Below are 24440 nucleotides of genomic sequence, written 5' to 3'. Positions count from 1 at the left end.
GAAGCCTGGGCCCTGCCTCCAGGGGCCTCTAGGGGCTCCCTCCTGTCTGCCTGGTCTCACCTCTAGAACCCTCCCCGTCCTCTGCACAAGTCTCAGCCACCCCCGGGGGAGCCCCTCCGCGTCCAGCCGGGCATCTGAGCTTGTCCTCGCCCAGGACTGGACTCCACCTGTCACCGTCCGTGCACCTGCCTCTTCTGGTGCTCACTGCCCGACCTCCCCAGCTAGGATGTGAGCTCGATGAGAGTGCAAGTCCGATCCATCACCCACCGACTTGTCCAGAGTGCAGAGAACAGTGTCGGGTACCAGGGCCACCTGGCCGGCATGGCAGCAAGGAGAGCTTCAGGCATCTGTGTGTCTGTCCCCTACGCCTGGCTCGGTGGCTGGCTCTCAGGGGATGTTCTCCAAGCACCTGCGGGATAGAGCCTTCCCTCGCAGTGACTTAGACAACGCAAGAAGGTTCAATGTCAGCACGTCCCCATCACAGGTGCGGCCTCACTGGGATCACTTTGACCGACTGGCCCGGCCGCAGCCTGGAGAAGCTTTCGGCCAAATCCCTCTGCCAACACGGCGGGCTTCTGACCGGCCGGCCCCGAGGTCCAGGGTCACACCTAAAGCCGAACATGGCCTCTCCCTCCGCCCCACTCTGGTCTCCCCAGAATCCAAAAGGAACATTTGTCTTCAGCACTGCTCACACTCTGCTGGCATACCAATTAACACCAATTAATCATCCTTATCCGGGAGAGAAAAGATTAGAAAAAGATCTTCGCCAACAAAATACGCTGTGCCACTGTGAAGTGTGTCCTGGCGGCTCATGAGGTTAACCTGCCCAAGACTAACTCCTCGCCATCATGAGGTTAACCTGCCCAAGACTAACTCCTCGCCATCATGAGGTTAACCTGCCCAAGACTAACTCCTCGTCAGACCGCCCCTGCTCCCCTGCGCACCTGTCGCTGAGCCTCGGGGTGGTGTCAAAGAAGCAGAAACGGGCGGCTGGGGAAGCAGCCGACGCCGAGATCCGACCTGAACAGTCATCCCGAAATTATCGGACGTCCTCCCACGGCAAGGACGCCCCGCAAACCCTAACAGCCCCGAGAGGCGCCGGTTATTGTTCCCGCGTCCCTGGGGAGACTGCAAAGGTGAGCCGCACGGCAGGCCGACTCCCAGGCCGCTTCCCGTCCCGTCCGGGGGGACCAGCTCGAAACCGCCCTCTCTTTGCAGCGTCCTGTCTCTGCCGGTGGCAACCCAGCCTTCCTCGTCCGGGCCCACGTCCCTGCAGCTCTTCCGGCTGCCTCGCCTTCTCCCGCACATCACCGTCCAGTCGCGGAAAAGAAAGCTCAGACGCACGCAGAACCTGACCGCCTTGGCCTCACGGCCCAGGCCGCCTGCAGCAGCCTCCCGACTGGTCCCCACGCCCACTCTTCCTGCCTCCGCTTGCTCTAGACACCGCACCTGAAGCTCGTGACACTACTCCACCCAAAACCCTCCGGTGGCTTCCTGTCTCCTGTCCCTAAACTGGCCTGCCAAGCCCGCGGGGGTGGCTTCTCCTGTTCCTGCTCTTTCTTCATTCCTTGCCTGTCTCCTGGCCTCGGCCGTCCTACCACGACGCTGGCCTCCGGGTTCCCCGAACACATCAGGCACGCACACACACCCACCTCCGGGCCTTTGCACAGGATGCAAGCCCAGCGGGAGCGCAAGTGTGATCCATCACCCACCGACTCGTCCAGAGTGCAGAGAACGGTGTCGGGCACCAGGGCCGCCCGGCCGGCGCGGCAGCGGCCAGCAGTGACAGCAGCGACGGCACGAGAGGCACGCGCACAGCGGCAACGCGGCTCAGGGCTGGGGCGGGCGGGCGAGATGGGGGAAGGCTGTGCAGGGGTGAGGCACGCGAACCAGACTTTGAAGGACGAGTAGGATCTGAGCCTGCAGTCGAGGGAAGGGTGTGCAGGTGTGGGGGGCCGGGGGACACAGCGAGTCCCGAGGCCACCGAGGTCCCGTGGAGAAGAGCGGGGTGGTCCACGCAGGCACGGGGCGGGAGGAACGACAGGGTTGAGAAAGCAGACTGCAGACACAGCCCCACAGCCGGGGGGGACGGGGCGAGCCCTGGGCGGAAGCTGCCAGGACTCTTGGGACGACCTGGCGGTTCGGCCACTTCGGCTTACGAAAACACATCCTGGGACTGTTTTGCCAGACATCATCGCCTTCACAGACCGGTGGCCAGGGGGCTACAGCCGTCTCCGCTGTGCCACCATGCCCACCACATGCAGGCCCCTCTACGGCCCTCGCTCCGTCCCCCCCGCTTACGCCCCAAAGACTCAGCCCTCCTCGCACCCGCAGCCTCCTCTGACCGCCACGCAGCGGTCCCCCACTCCTGTGCGCTCGCTGCCCCTCCACCCCCCAGAGCCCTTCCTTCTTCTCTAGTCACTCGCTGTGCGTCCCGTGTCCCCGCTCAGATTGCATGCAACACGTGGGCAAGGCCAGCCCCTGCCTTGGGCCTCTTCTGTGGCGTGGTCACAGCTGTGAGCACTAAGAAGTGTCCCCCTGAATGCCTGTGCTCGGGTGCCCTTCCAGAGACAGACCTGGGCTCCCCCAGCGCTGTTCCCTCATGACTCACCTGTCATACCCGGCTGCTGGGATTAGCACCACTCAGCATTCTTTCGAAGAAAAGAAACTTTTTTTTTTTTGAGGCAGAGTCTTGCTTTGTTACCCAGGCTAGAGTGAGTGCTGTGGCATCAGCCTAGCTCACAGCAACCTCAGACTCCTGGGCTCAAGCAATCCTCCTGCCTCAGCCTCCCCAATAGCTGGGACTACAGGCGTGAGCCACCATGCCCGGCTAATTTTTTCTATATATATTAGTTGGCCAATTAATTTCTTTCTATTTATAGTAGAGACGGGGTCTCGCTCTTGCTCAGGCTGGTTTCGAACTCCTGACCTCGAGCGATCCTCCCGCCTCGGCCTCCCAGAGTGCTAGGATGACAGGCGTGAGCCACCGCGCCCGGCCTGAAGGAAAGAGACTTTGAGAGCAAGAGCTAAACTCTGGGCTCACCTACAGATGGCAAGGGCGGGCATTTTTACGAAGTCCTGAAGAGAGAGGTTTTTCTCCGTTAAAACGTGGACGTAATGTGCACTGGGGGCGGGCGCCAGCACTCGCCTTAACAGTTTCCCGCTTCGCCGCCGGCAACGAGCCTCCTGCCCCAAATCTCATAATTAGGGCCCACGGCCACCGGGCATGCCCAGAGGAGGGCGGCCCCCCAAGCCACACACCGTGTATTTTTCTGATGCTTTCACTTCACTCTCACCCGCCGCAGGTGAAAATTACAGAAGTTCTGCTTTATATCTGCAATATAAATATTCCCAGAGCAGCTAAGCATACCTAATTTAAACATAATTTATTGATCGTTTCACTTTTGCACCTGAATGCTTTTTGGCTATTGGATTTTTTTTTTTTTTTTTTTTTTTGGTAGTTTTATCTGACGAGTGGCCTAAGGCCTTCCCTAATTATGACCCTTGGCCTGAGCTGCAGCCTGCAGCAGGGAAGGCCTCAGAGGTGGTTATCTTAGCAAAGAAAACCTGAGAAGACAGTGGCTGCATTCGCCGTTCAGGGGAAGAAAAATGCCAACCTCTTCCCATTTTCCCACCGATTTCCCTTCTGCGGCCGGCAGCGGTGCTCCCAGGACGGGCAGGTGGGAGCACCAAGAAGACCCGTGCGGGCGGCCTGTCCTCCGTGCGCTGGGCCCGCGTGCTCCTCACGCAGGGGCCGCCCAGAGTGACGCCTGTGGCACCAGGAGGACATGGGGACAGACAGGGACAGAGCCAAATGCTCACCTGTGCGTCAGGCCACGCTCCGCTTCCGGCTTTCAGAGTTCCAGAGTGCCCTGGGACTCCAGCTTCCGCCCGCCGGCCCTGTCCCAGTGTCGCCCCCCGAGGCACGGATCCCATCTCCCGTCCAGACGAGAACACCCGGTACAGATGTGCACCCGGGTCCGAGTCTTGCCCCTGCCTGGCACCGTCCCCGCGGGCGTCAGGACTGCAGGCGCACGACTGCCGGGACATCGTGGAGGAGGACAAGGAGCTGCTGAGCTTGCCGTTGCAAGGCCGTCTCTGCTGGGGCCCTCCCTCCGCCCCCCGCTTACGCCCCAAAGACTCAGCCCTCCTTGCACTCACAGCCTCCTCTGACGGCCACGCAATGGTCCCCCGCTCCTGTGCGCTCGCTGCCCCCCTTACCCCGCAGAGCCCTTCCTTCTTCTCTAGTCACTCGCTGTGCGTCCTGTGTCCCCACTCAGATTGTATGTGACACATGGGCAAGCCTGATGCAGGCTGGCGCCCCGAGACACTGGTCCTGCAGCCTGCACGCTCCCCGACCCCAGCAACGAACCCACCGGCCATGGCCTCAGGGACCGGCACACCGGGAAGAGCCGTGGGCGAGCAGGCTGGCGCGCCTGGCGCGTGGTGGGCCGCGTCCCCAGGCAGCGCAGCGGCGAGGGGGGCGCGAGAACCGGCCACGTCGGCGCTCCGGCCCGGGGGCCGGGCTGGGTGCAGGGGCGGCCGAGCCCTCCTGCCGCCCGGGCCGTGCTGAGGGCTGGGCAGGTGGCAGGGGAGGGCAGAGGCCACTGGCCGTGCGCCCAGCGCCGTGCCGACTTGAGAGAGTGCTCTCCCCGGGGACGTGGAGACGTAAGTGGGAGAGAAGACACAAGCGCCACGTCCTGGAAGACGGCCACCATCCCTCGGGCCCACGGCCGTGACTGGCTGCTCTCCGCGGGCTCCACGGAAGGTTCAGCTGGAGGAGGGAAATGGAACTGGAACTAAATGTAAGAGTGATCTGAGTCACGGAAGCTGTCTCCGTAGCGAGGGAGAGGGGAAGAAAAGGCGCTGACCTTGAGCAACACGGGTGTGAAGTGCACGGCTCCCGCGAGAGACGGTTTCCCTCCGCCCTGTCCGCCCTGCCGGCCCCGACGCGGCCAGCACAGCCCTCTCCCTCCTCCTCTTCGCCCGGCCTGGAGTGGAGCTGATGAGGGTGGAGACCTTCGTGGTCCGCGTCCACGTAATGAACAGCCCATGTATTTCCCCATCCTTACGGCGTTCTTGATAACCTCAGCTCACTTTAAGAACACAGCCTACAACACGTATGACACGCGACATGCGTGTTAGCCGACTATGCATGTTATCGGTAAGGCTCCCGATCGACAGTAAACCATCACTAGTTAAGCGTTTGGGGGGGGGTCAAAAGTTCAGCGACACGGGGGGAGGGGGCCGGCAGCCCTGACCCCTGCGTGGAGCACTGCTCCATGAGTCAGCCGTGCCACGGGTCCGGCAACCTGGGGTGCTTCAGGGAAAGTTTTTCCCGGAGAGGAAAGTGCTACCTAAAAGCCCGTTGCTCCTGATGGAATTCAGTCCCTGCCAGAATTCGAGAGTTGAAGTCCGATCCCCGTCCCTCAAGAGCGTGGCCTTGTGTGGAGGCAGGTTTCAACGGAGGGATCAAATCACAGTGAGGTCATTAGTGTGGGCCATAATCCCACACGACTGGTGACCTTATGGAAATGGGAAATTTGGACACGGTGACAGAGGTGCACAGAGGGAAGATGACATGAGAGGCATAAATACGGGTGTCTACAAGCCCAGGAGAGAAGACTGAGAGAGATCCTTCCCTCTCGGCCCCAGGGGGAGCCAGCCCTGCCGACGCCCTGGCCCTGGGCGCCCAGCATTCAGAACCGGGAGGGGGGACGGTCGCATCTGCTGTTGACGCTCCCAGTCTGCGGCAGCTCGAGCCACCGCCCTGGCGGCCAGCGCGCGACTGCCAAAGGCCCTCTCCACCACTGCACAGTCCCCAGGAATTCATCTAAGGCGTCTTCACCCTTCATCCCCGGGAAGCCTGGCACGACGGGGCGCCGATAAGGCTGTCCCCTTGCTGAACCGAGAGTTTGATTTGGTTCGGCACGGTGCCTGGGTACACAGCGGATACCCAGGAGAGTCACTGTGTTTTCTGTTGTCGCTGAAAAACTCTTTAACTCCTTTTTACCCAAATCCTAAAAAGGAAAGGAAAGGAAAGGAAAGGAAAGGAAAGGAAAGGAAAGGAAAGGAAAGGAAAGGAAAGGAAAGGAAAGGAAAGGAAAGGAAAGGAAAGGAAAGGAAAGGAAAGGAAAGGAAAGGAAAGGAAACCACAGATGTGTTTGAACACATCCAGGATTTTTGCTTATGTGTGGACATACAACTATAAACGTGTGTGTGTGTAGAGGGGCAGAGAGAGACCGCGACAGAGAGGTGGAGACAGGCAGACAGAGAAAGAGGAGAGAGGAGGGAGCATTTTCTACCAAGACTCTCCGTGGGTGGTAGGGGAAAGCCAGCACCATGCCAGCATTATGGCTGATGTTTGGGGCTATTTATAGAGCTGGCCACGGTCATGCCAGATCTTCAAAAGAAGCAAAACATCTGGGCTCACTCCAAAGCAGAGAGGAAGAGCCCGAGTCACAACACGAGGCACGGCAGAAAGGCTGCAGTCTGCGCGAAAATCACAATCTGCGTTGGCCACACGCAATCCTGCGCCTCCCGGGACGGCAGGGAGCTCATCCTGGCACTTGGTGTAATGAAAGAATAAGCACTGTATTCTCCAACGTGAGGAAAGTTCTGGAATGGAGGAATGACTGGATGAATGAATGAATGAATGAATGTATCCCACGGCAGTTCCCAGCGGCCAGCAGGGGTCAGTCCTGAGAGAGTCCCCGTGAAGGGAAGTCAGGGGCCGGCCACACTTAGGGACAAAAATCTACTCCCCGTCTCCTTGTTTGAAAGCAGGTGGCACCTCTCCCCCTTGCCCCGTCTCACAGAGATGTTGTAAGAATTAATCACAGAGGAAACGTTTAAACTTAGCGAACACTTGGGACGCCTGTACTAAAAGAAAAAAAAATAATAATCACTATTTCTACAATATTTCACAGACCTAAAGCAAGCGTGCCCTCCTCTCGGCAAAATCGACATATTAAAAAAAAAAAAATCCAGATATTGAAAAGAGATGTGTCACAGCCCAGCTCCTCCCACCTTACAGAACCGAGTGGGCTCCACCCCGAGGCCTGTTCTGTTCGCCAGGAACCTCCAGCTGAGCCTCAGCACGCAGGTGCCCAAGACCCGGCACCTACGCACGCACGCAGCCGCCAAAGATACCTGCGCCACACAAGCCTAACAGAATCTCCGAGCATCGGGTTCCTACGCGGCCCTCCTCACCTGGCAGGTGTGGCAGGTGAGACGCCTGGCCGGGGACCGCCGTTTCCTGCGAGACACCCCCGCTCTGGGCCCTTCTCGCCTTTGCTGCTCCTCCCCCTCATCCCCGGCCCCCAGCCGGGCGGGGCCGCCTCTGTGGTTTCAAGCAAGCCCTCCCTGGCTCTCCAGCGACCACCCTGAAGGCAGCCAGCGGCCGTGGCCTGTCTGGCTGTGGCTCGGGCAGTGACCCACACAGCGCCTTCGGTGGCGTCCGGGAGGCTAAGGGGTTGCAGGGCAGGGTGTGTCTCCATGCCAGCCCCTACTGCTACCTCTTCCCTCCGAAATGTTGGTGCCCGTCCCCAGAACCGTGTCTCTTCCCTCGCAATCCGGGAGGGGTGAGCGGCGGGCCACGCAGGGAAGGCAACACCCACGCCCTAAACACGGCAGGGACCTACCCACCCAGGGGCCACTGCCTCTCCTTTTCTCGCTATACTTTCCGTTATTGGCATTACAAAATGTAAGGAAGACACAATAAAGCATTTGGAAACAGGAGGGAAAAAAAAATACAAAGAAAACAGAAACCACCCACCATGTCGCCGTCCAGAGAGAACCTCTAACCGGCACTTGGGTGCGTTGGGTTCCTGTTAGGCACAAGCACTTGCTCCACGAGTCGGTTTAAGAAGACACGTCCCTTTGAGTCTCCAGACCCCCGTCTCACGTCGCTGACATTCTTCAGATGCTCGCCCCGTCCGTGGTGGCCACTGCCCTACGGGGCGGACACGCCAGAGCTCACCCCGCAGGCCCCCGCGTGCTGGCCAAGGCTGAGTCTGGTTCCTCGGGAAGACCGACAGCTCTGCGGCGAGTGATTCCCGTGCGCACGCAGGTCCCCGCACTTCTGATTATTTTCTTGAGATAGGGTCCTCGAAGTGAATCGAAAAAGGTAGGGAAATCCTCAGAAGTCGTGCTTCCCAGAAAGGCTGTGGTCCCGACGACAGCTGCGTGCACAGGGAATTATACCACCCCACCGTGCCCCTGGGACACCCAACAAGGTCGTTTTTATCAACCTTCGATAATCTGACAGCTGGAGAATGGCACCCCGTCCCCACTTTAATTAGCATTCTTAGTATTGTTATGGTCGGAATCGTTGCCGGTGACCAGTGCTTGGCGTGTGTCGCCCCGACTCAACGCCCAGCAGCATCCCTGACGGGCAGGCCCTCATACACCTCGTTCCACAGAGGAGGAGCCCGGGCGCGGCGAAGCGACCCCTGCAAGGTCAAGCCACCGACACCGGGAGCCAGCGCCCCGAGCCCCACCCGCCCCGCCCACTAGTCAGGAGCCCGCCGCGTTCCCGTCTCTGCGGCCGCCGTGATTCTCTCTATGAACTGTGCTGCCTTCACTCTTCCGTGCAGAAAAACCAGCCCTCAGCGCTGTGGGTGCGCTGCCACTCTGCGCTGTCGCCAAGGCTCACGCGCCGCCCCAACCCTCCCCGGCCCCGCCCAGCCCAGCTCTCCGCAGCAGCAGCAGCAGCAGCAGCGCCGAGGACGGCCGGTGTCTCCCTGCACCCCGAAAACGTCTAAACTAGCTTCGCCCGTGCGCCCCTGCCCAGCAGAATGCTCAGCGTGCAGCCCTGGCGGGAGGCAGCGGCTCACAGTCAAAAGAGCCACAGGTGGGAGCAACCGCCTGGGCCAGCTGGAAAGCAAGCTCCGGCCAGTGCCGCATCACGTGCACGGCCAGGCCAGCAACCGTCCATCACACGCCCCTCGAGGCCTGAGAAGTGCACTCCCGCTTCCCGCCGGTGGAATCCTCTGGAAGAACGAGAGCCCCGGAAGCCTGCCCGGGGAGGCCTGGTCAGGGGACACTCTTCCCCGGCCCCGATCCCTGTGCCGGCAGCCGAAGGGGGGTGAGGACACTGCTTTCCTCTCTCTCCCGACCTGCTTCCCAGGAATTCCTGCCGCAGGAAAGCTCTGCAAGGACACAAACCAGGCTCCCGCTGCCTCCGGGTCTCACCCCGCAACTCGCAGCCCCACCCCCCGCTTGACTCAGTCTCAGGGCCGAGATGGATAGGGTCTTCCCCACAAATCACTCCACTAGTATGAGAAATCTATGTTTCTGCGGCTCTGAGCGTCGCGGCGATTTTTTTGGTCCCCTCTAAATCTCTCTCGGTATTATGGTGCCAGCAGCTTTCGGAGTTTCCTTCCCGGGATTTATCTTTTGAAGGCGCTACACTCTCTGGCAACGCTACCTTGCTCCTGCCTGGCGTCTTTCTTCCAAAGAAGGCAGAAGCCTTGACGAGCAATGTCCGAGAGGAAGCGCCGGGGCTCTGAGACAAGGAGACAGGTATTGCAGCCCTCCTAGTGACCACTCTGAGACCTCCACAAGGGACCCACGACCCGGTCACCCCCTCACCTGGCCTGCCCGGAGAGGGAAACCCACTCCCACACCACCACTCACCGTAGACCCCCGAGCACCGTCCACACTGCAGGCACCGTGCCCAATACCTCACCCCTAACACCCCAGCGAGTTCCCGCGGCAAACCTGCGAGGTGGGGCGCAGGTAATTCTAGAGCTGGGAAACCAAGGTTTGCAGGCATTCTAGAGCTGGGAAGCCAAGGTTTGCAGGTAATTCTAGAGCTGGGAAACCAAGGTTTGCAGGTAATTCTAGAGCTGGGAAACCAAGGTTCGCAGGTAATTCTAGAGCTGGAAAACCAAGGTTTGCAGGTATTCTAGAGCTGGGAAACCAAGGTTTGCAGGTAATTCTAGAGCTGGGAAACCAAGGTTTGCAGGTAATTCTAGAGCTGGAAAACCAAGGTTTGCAGGTATTCTAGAGCTGGAAAACCAAGGTTTGCAGGTATTCTAGAGCTGGGAAGCCAAGGTTTGCAGGTATTCTAGAGCTGGGAAGCCAAGGTTTGCAGGTAATTCTAGAGCTGGGAACCCAAGGTTTGCAGGCATTCTAGAGCTGGAAAACCAAGGTTTGCAGGCATTCTAGAGCTGGAAAACCAAGGTTTGCAGGCATTCTAGAGCTGGAAAACCAAGGTTTGCAGGCATTCTAGAGCTGGAAAACCAAGGTTTGCAGGCATTCTAGAGCTGGAAAACCAAGGTTTGCAGGTAATTCTAGAGCTGGGAAACCAAGGTTTGCAGGTATTCTAGAGCTGGAAAACCAAGGTTTGCAGGCATTCTAGAGCTGGAAAACCAAGGTTTGCAGGTAATTCTAGAGCTGGGAAACCAAGGTTTGCAGGTATTCTAGAGCTAGGAAACCAAGGTTTGCAGGTAATTCTAGAGCTGGGAAACCAAGGTTTGCAGGTATTCTAGAGCTGGGAAACCAAGGTTTGCAGGTATTCTAGAGCTGGGAAACCAAGGTTTGCAGGTATTCTAGAGCTGGGAAACCAAGGTTTGCAGGTATTCTAGAGCTGGAAAACCAAGGTTTGCAGGCATTCTAGAGCTGGGAAACCAAGGTTTGCAGGTAATTCTAGAGCTGGGAAACCAAGGTTTGCAGGTATTCTAGAGCTGGGAAACCAAGGTTTGCAGGTATTCTAGAGCTGGGAAACCAAGGTTTGCAGGTATTCTAGAGCTGGGAAACCAAGGTTTGCAGGCATTCTAGAGCTGGGAAACCAAGGTTTGCAGGTATTCTAGAGCTGGGAAACCAAGGTTTGCAGGTATTCTAGAGCTGGGAAACCAAGGTTTGCAGGTATTCTAGAGCTGGGAAGCCAAGGTTTGCAGGTATTCTAGAGCTGGGAAACCAAGGTTTGGAGCAGCCACGTGAACTGCTCAAGCCAGGTCTGTCTTCAGGATGATCTCTGGGTCCCTACACCTCTGAGCTCCCCGTATGCTCTACTTTACCTCAAAAAGACCCCCAGGAATAAGACACAAAGCAAAGACGGTGAGTTCCCTTCCTCGGTCAGCCCCGAGCCACAAACCTCGGACCGCCTTTAACCCCCCACCCACACACAACCTGCACGGCGCGTTGGGCCCCTGGCAATCCAGGCAGAGCTCCCTCTGCCAAAAACTTGGTGGGCTGAGGCCACTCCTGTGCCACGTGCATCCCAGTTCTGTACGAGCCAAACCCCTTCCTGGGATGTTGACATGAGCCGGGTCCCCCGGCCTCTGCTGAGCTTCCCGGAGCAAGCCCTCCACACCCCTGCAGCCACCGTCCCCCCACCCCTCGGTCCCCAGCTGCCGGGAGGCACCCATCCCCCCCGTTTTTCTGCAGGTGAGCGAACTCGGTGGTTCTCTCTCTCCCAAAGCCCCAGGTCACCCTCCTTCCTGCAGGCGCGCTTGTCCCTGCCTGTTTTCCTTTCTCTTTCCCTGTGGACATCTAAATCCAAGGAGGAGAAGCTCCACTTCCTCGAGGTTCACACCTGCATTTCCCTCTTCCTGGGCACCTGGTGCGTGCACCCCCCGAAAGGTACTCTGCTCCTCCTCGGCCCGGGCTCCGGCCCCTACACCTAAGAGGAGGCCCAGCCTCCGAGACACGCCCCCCCACACCAGGGGAGGTCACCCTCACGTGACCTTGGGCGAGTCCCTCCTCCTCTCCCCCAGCACAATTTTTTAAAGCAGAGATTAGAGAAGGCCACCTGCCTCCCACTCCCGCCTCTCTCTTGCCTCTCGGGAGGAGACTTTTAAAAAACCAAGTAGGAAGTCTCAAAAACCAAAAGCTTCAAGAGGTGGGCAGGGCAGCGGGTCTCCCCGCCCGCCCCCGAGCCCAGGCCAGGCCCTCGGGCCCCTGCGGGTGTCCCCTCCCCGCCCAACCCCGGCAGGGACACAGTCACACGAGAGCCCGGCGTTCCGGGGGGCAGCTCCAGGCCCGTGGGAACAAACCTATGACACCGTTCGGGGCCTCCCGACCCACACCCCCACCTCGGCCTTATTAATTCAGCCGTAACTCTCTAGAATTTACAGGGCCCCTTCGGCGGCGAAAAGCTCAAGTGATAGCATTGCAGGGATCTTCTAATTTTGATTTAGAGACTCGGAGCGCCGCTGTGTCATTGCCTGCATCCCTCTGTCTCGGTGCAGGCCACCCCTGTCCCCAGCCGCGGGGCCAGCGTCCTTTCCCTCCCGGCTCGTGGTTCTTCATCCTCCTGCCACCGAGAGGAGGAAGCCACACTCCACGGGAGCCCCACCCCCGCCGCCCGCCAAACCGCCTCTGGCCGGACTCCCCGGCCCCGGCGGAGCCCGCCCGCCCCCGCCCACACCCTGGCGTGGCCGTCCCCACCGGTGGCGTCTCCGTCCTCATGCAGATCCCCTGGGCTCCCGTCGCGGAGTGCTCAGTTCTCACGCCGACCCCACACGCCCCACCCCGCAGCTACGTTCCGTGCCCCTTGGGGGCAACACGCGATCACACGCGCTGTCTCCAGGGCCGGCCCTCAAACCCACCCCAAGGAGGCCCTCTCCTCGCCACCCACCCCAGCCCCTGCGTCGGTCCCCGCACGGCCCCCGTGCCACCAGCGTGCCACCTCCGGTCCTGCTATGCCAGCAGAGTTTGACCCAGACGACCTCGACCTCACAAATGGCCTCTACTGGTTTCCGAGGCAACCTCCAGTCCAGGCCTGCCCCCTCTCCCGGGCCACCCACCCCTGCGCAGTCACCTTCGCTGGCTCACCCTCAATGTCCTAGAGCCAAGGGAGGGAACTATGGCTCACGGGCCAACTGCCTGTTTTGTAAATAAAGTTTTATTGGAACACGGCCACACCCATTCGTTTTTATGTCATGGCAGCTGCTCCGGGGCTGCAACAGCAACACTGAGTGGGTGCAGCGAAGACCGCACGGCCTGCAAAGCCTAAAATATTTACTATTTGCCCCTCTGAGAAGAAGTTTGCCAGCCCTACCCTGGAGCTGCAGATGTCAGAGTTCTCAGGACTCAGTCTGTCTACCCTCTCTCTGCACTCACTCCCCAGGTGACCTCGCCGGGTCCCGGGCGACAGATGACAGCGGTAAACTGGTAACTCCCGGAGTTTTTCTCTAGCCTGACCTCTCCTCTGAACTCCAGACCCACAACCCAGCTCTCCAGTGGCATTTCACTTTGATGTCTGTCACCTCCCAAGCAAACTCTTCACCTCCTGCCCCCAACACTCTGCTACTTCCATGGTCTTTTCCATTTCGTGCCAAGAGCCTTAGCGTCGCCCTTGAATCCCCCTTTCTCTCAAACCCCACCTTCAGCCATCTGCAAATCCTACCAGCTCCCCCCCCCAAGAGGTCAGGCACACCCAGACTCTGACCTCTCCCTCGTCCCTGCCAGGACCCCGATTCCCCATGGCGGCTGCGCCTGGCTGGCCTCTGTCCACACACCCACGACCCCGGACAGCCTCAGTTTCCCCAACGTGTTTACTTATTTGTTCGCCTCCCGCTCTAGAATCCAGGCTCTGAGAGGATGGGAGCCGGGTCAGTGATGTCCACGGCTACGTTCTCAAAGCTTAGAAGCGTGCAAAGTCTCGACGTCTGAGCAAGGAGTAAGTGAGCACATAAAACGTCCGAAGTGCATGTCTCCTGTTAAGGAAACTGAGGCACAAGGAGGAAAAGTGCGGCCGTCTGCCCCACGGAGAAACCGAGTAGCAGAGCCCCAGCTCAGAGCTCAGGCACCCGGAGCCAGCGGTGCTCCCTGCTGAAGCGAGCCAGTCCCCGGTGACAAAGAAACCGCCCCACCGGCCACTCCCCGCCAGCCACTCGGCAGAGCCTCTGGAGAGCAGGAGGGACAGATGGGAGGGGGCTCCTCGGGTGGCAGAGAGCCCGCCGCCCCTCGTCCCTGTGCCCGTCCAGGCATCCACTGCCCCCTGGCTTGTGGTCCTGGACGCAGCCCCCGAAGGAGTGGGCCGCACGCAGACACGCACCAGCCGGAGTCTGCCCCTCGGGCGCGGTGGCACTTTGGCGAGCCACAGGCTCCTGGTCCATAGATCAGGGTGACGGCAGAAAGCTCAGAACTTTGGAAACAAAAGGCAGTCACAGCCGGCTCTTTCCTGTGTCTTATATCCCGAAAAGCCTCTGACTTGAACCTAGCACCCAAGGCACCTCCCCAGATCGCCCCCGTCCGGTCCCCAGCAGAGCCCGTGGCCCCTGGGCAGCCAGGTGGTGCAGACCTCCACTCCCACCGAAAACGTGCCCTGCCATGCAATCACCGCGTGCTTCCGTGCCCGGGGCCCTCTGCCCCAGGGAGCCCTCTCAGACCACACCACCTTCGCGGACACCCTGTTCCCAGCACCTGCTCTCGGCCTCATATTGCCGGGCTCTGGCTGAACACACCCTTGCGCTCCAAGTCCTCTCTCTCCCGTAACACCGCTGTTATCTGCCAGGGCCATGCCAGGGCCGCTCCTCTGCACCCTCCCTCCCCTGGACCTGCGGGCCAGCAGCAGCAAGTCCCCATGGACTGCAAGGCGGGGCGGGATCTGCAGGCAGGAAAACCTGCTCGTCCCACGCCCGGCTCTGGTGTCTGCTGTCTCTTACCAGCCAAGAAGGGTGGCGCTGCCTTTCCGAGCGTCCATTCCGTCCTCTGCGAAACGGGGATGACGACACCTCCCCCATCCACTTCTGAGTGAATACGTGAATCCGGGACACCATACCCTGCAAGTCGTGGTTAAAATACACAGAGCGTGGCCGGGCGCGGTGGCTCTCGCCTGTAATCCCAGCTCTCTGGGAGGCCGAGGTGGGCGGATCGCTCAAGGTCAGGAGTTCAAAACCAGCCTGAGCAAGAGCGAGACCCCATCTCTACTATAAATAGAAAGAAATTAATTGGCCAACTGATATATAGAGAAAAAATTAGCCGGGCATGGTGGCACATGCCTGTAGTCCCAGCTACTCGGGAGGCTGAGGCAGGAGGATCGCTTGAGCCCAGGAGTTTGAGGTTGCTGTGAGCGAGGCTGACGCCACGGCACTCACTCTAGCCTGGGCAACAAAAGCGAAACTCTATCTCAAAAAAATAAAAATAACAATTAAAATAAAATAAAGTACACAGAGCGGCAAATCGTCCTCAGGGCCCGAGGCTCCTCCCCCTGCCCTACCTCGGGGCAGGCCCAAGCCCCACTCTCACGTGAGCTATGACAGCCCCGAGGGCACGCCCATCACAGCCGCCACCTGCCCGGCCTGCGGGAGGCGCCCGGAGCCCCCAGGTGGCCCCAGAGGCACATCCCGGAGCCGGCCGGCTGTGACTTCCACCCTGAGGCTGCCCCACGCTGCCCGGAGCGTTGCCACAAAGCAAACCACGGCGGGAAGCTTAACACGTTCTGGGAAAACAGGAACAAAGGAGACGCCCAGCCAGGAGGAGAACCAGAGGGTCCCCTCTGGACAGCCCGCAGCACCCACGGTCCCTGCTCCGAGCGTGAGAGCTTCCAGAACATTCAAGCGGCTTTAATTAGCAAGTGAGTTAAGCAAAAGGCATCCACGCCTTCCCGTGGAAATCTGCCACCCCCCCCTCAAGAGCACGCGTGGGGTCCCCCGACAGCCCGCTCTGGGAAGAGTGTGGCACAGGCACCGGGGTGTCCGTTTTCTTGCCTGGCAAAGCCGGGCGCGCGCTGGCTTGGCGACCCCGGCCCCGTCCTGGCCTCTCGCCCTGAGCCTCCACGAGTCTGCTCCTGGAGTGAGCAGGTGCCCGTGACCGTGGAAACGCAAGCCTCGAGATGCCAAGACAGGCCTGACCGCCGCGGGGGATGGGTCCGGGGGAGCAGGGGACCAGGAAGGAGGAACAGACACCCCGGGCAAAGAACGGCGTCACGGCTAACTCACTGGGAAACGGACGGTTACCGCCTGGACGTTCGTTTGCGGTTGGGATGACTGAACTTGAAAAGCAAAATAAATATGCTTACTGCTGGAAATGTACAAAATACAAAAAGTTAAAAGAAATTTTAAAAAATCATGTGTTTCCTACAATGCAGTGGCAACCGCTGTTAACCCTCTGCACTCGCTTGCTCTTTTCTCGATTCCTTTATTCTACTCGGGATTTAGTTTTTTAAATACCCCAGATTTTACAGAGCGCGGCAGGAGAATAAAAAAACTGGGGAGTTTCTTTTCATACAAACTTATTTATGTGGATTTTTTTATATTTCAAATTACTGATACATTCAAAGAGTAATTTTAATCTCTGTAATTTTTGCTAGCCGTGTCGAGTCACGCTCGACATCCGAGTGCAAAGGGTTAGTTAAGATTTCAACATATTCCATCCCAGTATTCGGGACTATACACACCTTTAATTTTAATTACAATCATACTCTATTTACTTTTTCAAATCTTTGCTTGATATATAGCATTTTCCCATATTCTGATGCATTATTCTATGTAATTTTAATAGCTTCCTTGATTTCCATTTTATGGATGGGCCGTATTATATTTAATTAATGCCCCATACAGTGTTTTGTTACGATGCATAATGCTGAAGGGAGCAGCCTTAATTAGAACTGTTTTACACATCTCTATTTCCTTAGGACAGATTCCTACAAGAGGACTTGGTCGCTGGTTCAAGGGGCGCATCTCTGAGACACTTCTCTCATGTTTGCAAATTATCTTCCCACCAGCGAAGTCTAGAAATGTGGGTTTCCCGACATCACTCTTAAACACACGAGATTCGGATGCTGTCATCTTCAATTTTTCCTGCCCTGTTAGGCGAGTAACGACGCCCCGTTTTCAAGTTCGCGTGTATAATTATTGGTGGGGGGACACCTGCACATGTCTGTCTGCCCACTTCTCTCTCTCTGTGTGTTTGAACTCCGCACTCTTTGCCCACTCTTCCACCAGGGGAAAGGCTGGCTTTTGTAACCGCTGTGAGGAGCAGAGAAGTAGTCCCCGGCCTCGGGCGGTCCTGTCTTCTCGCTGCACGAGCTCCTCCAGTGAAGCGTTGGCGCCGGCGTCTAACCTGGCCCGGCTCCCGTGGCTTCACCCTGTCCCCTCCCCGTCTTCAGAGGGGACACCGCTCTCTCTTTCATCTACCACGGTGACCTTTCCTTGTCACCTGTCAGCTGCGGCGTCTCCCGGGGGTGAATAATTCCTCTTCATTTCTGCCTGATCTCCCTGCAACTTACGAAGTCAAAGTCCTGGCCTGGGCACCATCCCTCCCCTCCCCTCCCCTCCCCTTCCCTCCCCTCCCCTCCCCGGCAGCATGCCTCCCTCCCTCCCGGCCTCGCCATGTCTCACCTGGACAGCGGCAGATTACTTCTGAGCCAGCCTGGCAGTCCCAGGCACGGCCCCATGCTATGCCCTCCCAAGCCCGCCCCTAACTCTTTATTTCACGACTACTCCGATCGCTTTTTTTCCTAAATGCAAATGTGACCTTGTGATCATGTCATTTCCTGCCTAAAACCCTTCCGCTGCCCCCCACTGCAGCCAGCTGCCACTACCACCTGGCGGGCACCCACAGCCCCCCGTCACCCACCCCAAACACGCCATGTGCATGACTCAGCAGCACCCGCGTCCCACTGTGTCTGCTCCGAGGTCTTGCAAACCTGGCTCCCCTCCTGCCCACACCTCTCCCGTCCACCGGTCGGTTCCTGCTCGAGTCTCAAGCCCCACTCAGGTGCCGCTGTCTCCAAGAGGCCCCCTTCTGCACCGAGTCAGGAGAGCCATGCTGTGCCCTGCACCCAGGACAACACGTCACCACACTTCACCACGCAGCCTGTGGCATCAGAACCAAGGCAGAAGCGTGACCTCAGCAGGCGGCAGGAACGAAGAGGACAGGTGTGGTGTGCGGGTCAGCCTGCCCCTCGGGCTCTCTCTGGGGACCCTGGGCCGCTCTACCTTCTGCAGGAGGCTCTGCTGTCCCCGGTTTCCTGCCCCTTCTGGGCTGCCCAGCCCTCCTCCCGCGTGTGCACTGCCAAGCCCTCCCAGCTCTCCAAGCCTGTGGCCGGCGCCGGGCACCCACCGCACACCCTCTGCCCCAGACAGTCCCGGGCAGACGCCGGTCTCCCGGCCGCCCTGGGGCTCCTGCAGGAGAAGGGCCCGTCTCCTTTCCGGAAGAGCCTCTGGTGCCGCCTCACGCCGGGCTGCCCCCAACCGGCCGGGCGCCGTGTGAGCTGCGCTGCCCCTAGGCACCTCCTCGCTCACACAGTCCCGGGTGTTTCTCCTTTCCCCGGCTACCTCCTCGCGAGCGCTGGCAACAGACTTGTCCGTGGCACTCGTTCCACCGATGCGCCTCCCTGCCCACGTGGCTCACACCGCCACCAGGCAAGCCCGCCACGGCCAGCCATTGCCTTGTTCCCAAGGGTGGGGGCCCTGTCCCTGGCCGTGCCGTGCCCAGAGCCAGCCTTGGGCCCTAAGGTCCCTAAGGCAGGTGCACCCTTCCCCTCACGTGGGGCGCTGTGCTCTCTTTTGTGAAGGTGACAGGTGAGCGTCCCTCAGAGCAGGGAAGAGTATGCTCCAGGGAAGAGCCAGAAGAGACATGTACAGCCTGTCTCCTCCTTTGTCAGGTGCAGATTAAATGCCTTTCACGTCCCTGAATCTCCCTCCCAGCCCCCCGCTCCAGCCATCCCCTCCTTCCGCTCTGGTCCCCGCCACCCCGGCCCCGGGGCAACTCTCAGGAGCACCCATGGGGGCGGCTCAGCTGCGCCTTCCAGACTTTCCCCAACTGAAGGGCCTGCTGTGCAAATGAGGGGGCCGTGGTGGAGCCACGGGTGTCAGCAACGCGCGCTCGATAGATACCGGGCGCCCACAGGTGCCGCCGCCTCTGCCATTTGGCCAGAGAGAAATCAGGAGCCCAGGAAAAGCAAAGGCTCTGCTCCATTTGGACCCGAGACGAAAACGAGCTGCAAAGCGAATGGCACTGGCGGGAGAGGGAGGGCGTGACTGGGACTGCGGGCCGCTCCGCTGCCGGCTCTGCTCGCGGTGCGCGCACCTGGGCCTCCTCCGTCTCGGCTGGGAGTGGACCCTCGGACGGGGGTGAGACCCCAGAGCAGAGGGGCCCTGCCAGCCGAGGCACAGAAGGACGGGCAGGCAGGGAGCGGCCGCCATGCCTTGGGGGCACACGGGCTGGCTGCGCTCCTGCCCCTCGCTCCAGACGAGGTCTGGGAGAAATAGCAGAGGATGCTCACCTGGGCGGGGCGCGGGGCCCTGGACCAAAGAAAGGCTCTGCTTTCAGCCTCTCACCGGCCTCTGGCTCCCTCTCCAGCTAAAACCTCCATTTCCTCAAACTACCCATTTCCTAAAGATCGTCGGGGAGGCTCAAACAACCTTCCCTTTTTCAACAACTCTTGCTGATGGAAAAATTCTCCCTCATACCTAATCTAAGTCCATCTGCTGCAATTTCTGTCTATTTTCTGCCGTTCAGTCCTTGCTGGAGACAGAGAACAGCTGGTCGCCATCCTCCATGCAACATCCCCTCCTAAACCCAGATCTGCCATTGCATCAGCCCTCTCCCCCTGTGTTCCTCTGGCACGGCAGGAACCGCTCCTCCCCGCCTGCCTTCGAGGACGCCAGCTGGGACCGCACCACCGACCCCACCGCGGCCGGCCGCCAGGGAGGACGCCGCACGCTCCGAGTCGTGCGGGGGACTCCTCGGCAAAACCGACCAGAGAAGGTTGGAGCAGGAAGGAACCCGCGAGGACGTCCTCCAACCCCCTGGCTCCACACGGGAGGCAAGCAACCGAAAGTCTGCAAGGGCGAGTGGGCGCGGCGCTCAAGGTCGCCTCTGAGAGATGACAGTCTGAGTGCCAGACCCCAGACATTACCGCCACAGTGCTCGGGGTGGCTGCAGCCTGTCCCCGGCACGGGTAAGAGCAGAACCGGCCTTAGCCAACAAGCAAAGGACCACACTGGTGCTCCCTGTCCAGACCCTTTCCTCCCAACCCCTCCAGCAGACAGATGCCTGGAATTCCACTGCACACATCTTTGGTCTCCATCAAGAATTGCAAATACCTCCAGGAGTGGCAATGCCACTAACTGTTCACACTTTAGTACCAATGAGGAGATTTGATCCTTTCCAACTGTTAACAGATCTAGGGATAAGAAGAGAACAAAGAACAAAGAAGCTGGGAGCCCGGCAGACAACTCGGACTGCTTGCTAATGTTCCCAGGTCAGCTCTGTGCCCGGGGCTGCGGCAGGGCACGGGCTCGGGACAGTGGCGCAGTGAGGGCTCGTGCCCGGCGGGGCTACGCAGGAATCAGGCAGGTCCGCCTGCCCGCACAGGTCAGCTGCTCCGCCCAGGCGCGCCCGTGGGGTCCCTGCAGAGCTGAACTTGGTGGGAGGATCACCACCCCCTGCTAACACAGGCAGGCGCCCGTGCCTGCCCCTGGTTAACTCTTTCAGGAGCGAGGTGAGCAAAGCGTGCCAACTGAACCCCAGCCCTAGCATGCCCTGAAATGACGGGGGAGATGGAGAGAGGGGCATACCCACCGATCAGATTAGGTAAGACGATTCAGGTGCCTGCTTCAAGGTGAGGTAGCTCCCGACGGGGAGAGAGGAAGGGTGAGTCAGATGAACTATTTACTCAGAATTTTGGCTATGAGAGTTTCCTAAATGAAGAATGGGGCAGGGGGAGAGGAGGAAATAGCGGAGTGTGGTGAATACATCTGGGAGACCAGATTTCAAGACAGCCTTCACTGCAGCTCCAACCTCCTCAGCTCTTAGGGACGCTAGGGAGTTTCAAGCCTCCGGACACACCTCCCCTAGGATACGGGAACTCGTGCGCCCATCAGAGAAAACGAAGACACTGTAACGGCACTTACCAAAACACCCAACACAATAAGCGGGCTTATTGGATTTCCCCAAAACCGCAAAATTAAATTTTAAAACAGAAGGCAAAAAGGCTCTCCTCTGATCAAAACCGTAATGTTTTTTAATCCTATTTCAGGGGACAGTTTTCTCTAACAGAAAAATCGGCACGAAAATGACGAGATCAAAGCAGGTTGGTAGAAAGATGATCTGCTGATGTGTTCATGGTGAAAAGGGATAGCAGGAAGGCTGATGTGGGGTTGGGGGTCAGGAACAGTTAAGGATGGGATTTTGACCCGCCAGGTAAATCATCCGGGGCCTGGGGCGGCAGGAAGACCCAGCCGTTCCCACCTCAGCGGCTGATGACCCAGAGCCCCGCCTGGCCAGCCGGGGCGAGGGAGTGGATCTGCCTAAGGACGCTGCTTACCCGGCCCGGGCTAGAGCCACCACGTGGGATGAAGTGACAGGTAGCAAATTTAATTTCCTGACCATCCATCAGGCCCTTCACACGCAGAGACAGGCGCCGGCTTCACAAGGAGTTAAGCAGCCCAAAGCCAGGGAGGAAATTCTGCAAACTGGATCGCAGCAGAGGTGCCAGATCCAGGGTTTCACACCCCGCCCGCCCAAGGTGAAGCTGTGATGAGGGTGTTTTGCACCTCGTCAATTATCCTTCAGCTCCTATGATCCTTTTTTTAGTCTAAAGTTGTTATTTTAATGATCTCTGTTCCGAATGGGGAGATGCACGGAGAGGGATGAGGAGGAGGAGGAGGAGGAGGAGCAGGCGCTCCAGTGTGCCCCACTTGTACTTCCAAAGCTCGCGCGGCTCCTCCCCCACCCTGCCCTCCCTCTGTGCTGTGAGTCACCGTGCAGGAGCTGTTTTAAATGCCTTACTTTTAATGTTTTCCACCACAACAGAAATCTAGCAGACCTGCATCCACCAAGGGATCCCCAGTTGTGCTTCTTGCTCCCGGCTTTAGACACCCTTCAAACTCGAGAGCATTTCCTAGTATCATTGCTGTCTTCATGAAAACAAGGCACCCCTGTTCACGGTCCCCCACGTGCTGGCCGCTGCCTCTCCCGGGCTCCCTGGGGGCGTCAACATGCCCTAGAGAGGCCGCAGGGGAGGAGGTGCTCAACCAAACATGCCCGGCAGCAGAGAAAAGTTCAGCTCCCACTCCAGGCCCCCAAAACACAAAGGAATCATAATTTGCAGGGCTGTGAGTTTGTTTTGCACACTGTCAGACAGCATGTGCACAAGAGAAAGCTGACTCTATCCTGACCAAAAAAAAAAAAAAAAAAAAAAGAATTAGGCAGTTATTTTTTTTTTCAACCATTGTGAGTAGGGCTTCAATAATAACAGTTCCCACCCAAAATAGCTGCCTAAAAAAGGTGGAGGAGACTCTGTGGTGGTTAGAGAAAATAAGAATTAAACAGTGAAAGGGATTTTCGTAGACGGGGAAGCAAGACTGTCATCTGAGGGATGTCGTAGGGAAGGGGTGTCACCGGAGTGCCCCTCCCGGAACATCCACCCCTGCCAGGACGGGAAATCCAACTCCCGACTGCAGGTCTAGAGCAGACATCAGAGTGAGGGAATTCGCCAGAACTCCCCAAGGCCTCGGAGGCGTGTAATCTCAGCCCAGACCAGCAGCTTCAGAGAGCCCCGCAGGTACGAAGGCGTACCTGGTGGTGTGCTGTGGGCACACAAGTAGGAGCTGCCTGCCTGAAAGCAGGAAGGAGGTTCAAGACCAAGCACATCACCTGCTCGCCCAAGGACACCCTGCTTCCTAGAGGCCCACCTACCTGACACCTTCTTCTGCCAGAAGCTGGGGCAAAGGCACCTCCCAAGCACCAAAGGACTAGTGAGGTCCTTGTAACCTCCCAGTTTAGACGGCTCCAAGGTGCTGCTGGGCTGGCCCAGCCACCTGACACGGTGAGCTCTGTCACCTGCAGCCAGTTACCGGAAGCAGTGGGGAGGACTTCAGCACCGTCCTTCTGCCACAAATGCCCCTGCGCACCCGGAGACAACCCGAGCGCCTAGACAGAGCCCACCGCTCCCACCAGCCTGCACCTCCCCGAGCCGCCCGGATGCTCAGGGCCGGCCGGACACCCTTCCCGTGACAAAGGTGTCAGCCTCACACGAGATCAAATTTAGCTCCATTAGGGTTTTTCGGGACACACCAAACCTGGAAAGTCTTCCAGAGTTTTCGGGAGCCCATCAATTAAATGATTTCCTTTCCCCCTGAGGACTGTTTTGTTGGTGTCTCACCAGGCTGAGCCGCACAAAGATGCCCACGGGTCGAGCAGGACAGGCCCCACACGCTGGGAAATACCTTCCTCCAGCAAATCTGAGGAACTGAGGCAGGGGGCGAGGGGTGTGAGGGAGGGAGGGGGCAGAAGTTTGCGAGGGGACTCAAGTTGAAGGTCACAAGAGTTTGGGAAGGCAGACCAAGCCAAGGTAAAGGAGGAAACCCAAACCACCAGCGACCCTGTTTCTCGGACCCAGCGTCTGGCGGGGGTCCGCTGGGACCCGCACAGCCCGGCCTCTCTCACCCAGCAAGCCCAGACCTGCACCCCAGCCGCGCGGCCCCCCGGCCCCCCGAGCAGACCCACCGGGCCGATCTGGGCACAGCTCTCCAAGAGTAGTAAACAAGCCCCGGGTCCTGCCAGCGCAGAAGTTTTCCAAATTGGCGGCTCGTCTTCCTTCTCCCCAACAAAGGCGGCGGTCCCACCTTGGTCGCGTTCCCTCCGCCAAACTTTTCCCTCCCTCCGCAGCCGCGCACCTCTGCGGTGCGGGCCCGCGGTGCGGGCGGGGCGGCGGCGGGCACAGGTGCCTGCCCAGCGGCGCCCGCGCCCGGGAGGTGCTGCGGGGCTGGTGGCGCGTCCCGGCCTGCGGCCAGAGCTCGCGGCGGCGCGGACGGAGTGCGGGCGCCGCGCTCGGCGGGTCTGCGGGGCCCACGCCCCGCCCTCCGCCCGCGATTGGCTCCCGGGCCCGCGCCGCCCCGCACCGGGCTCGCCGGCCTCGCGCAGCGCGCGGCGCGGGTCGCCTCGGCCGCCCAGGGGCGATTCGGTTCGGCCGGCAACCTGTGAGCTCGCAGGGGCCGCAGCGGGCCGGGCGCGGGGGCGCGGGGGGCGCGGGGAGGTGGGCGGCGGGCGCAGGAGCGGGGCGGGGCGGGGCGGGGCGGGGAGAGAGGGAGGGATGCGGAGGGAGGGATGGAGACGGAGCCGCCGAGCAATCAGCCTCTGGCTCCCGCATCGCAACTTCCACACAACACGGCCCATAGCAACGATTTCCTGGCCTCAATTTCCCCCTGGTGGCAAACGTTGCTGGGGGCGGAGAGAGTGGGGGCCGCGGGCTCCTGCTGGCGCGGGGCTGGGGGCTGCAGGCGCAGAGCCCGCCTCTCCCAGGGCCACCCTGGAGGGCATGTGAAGGTCATCTTAGATTGTTTCAGGGAGCACATCGTGCGCCAGACCTGGGGCTTCCCTCTCCGCACCTTCCCCCAGAGCCCGCCTAGCCACCCCCAGCCAGAGACACGATTTCCTTCTTCGCTCTGCGCCCTATCCAAGGAATCTCAGAAGAGCTATTGTTAAAGTCCATAAAGTCTCCAATTCCTCCCTGTTCTCACCGGTTGATCCAGGGA

General features: G+C 59.5%; 1 protein-coding gene across 1 annotated transcript in view; it reads right to left on the bottom strand.

The window, feature by feature from the left end:
- ZMAT4 (zinc finger matrin-type 4) overlaps positions 1 to 23628 on the bottom strand; it is a 315873-nt gene extending 292245 nt beyond the window's left edge. The window contains exon 1 of the mRNA XM_075997234.1: positions 23413 to 23628. The gene's annotated coding sequence lies outside the window, so the exon portion shown is untranslated. The remainder of the gene's footprint in view (positions 1 to 23412) is intronic.
- Positions 23629 to 24440: the final 812 nt, after the last annotated feature.

The sequence above is a fragment of the Microcebus murinus genome, chromosome 24 (genome assembly GCF_040939455.1).
Source record: "Microcebus murinus isolate Inina chromosome 24, M.murinus_Inina_mat1.0, whole genome shotgun sequence".
NCBI classification, from domain to species: domain Eukaryota; kingdom Metazoa; phylum Chordata; class Mammalia; order Primates; family Cheirogaleidae; genus Microcebus; species Microcebus murinus.
The sequence above is the reverse complement of the archived record's forward strand: the minus strand, read 5'-3'. Positions and strand labels throughout refer to the sequence as shown.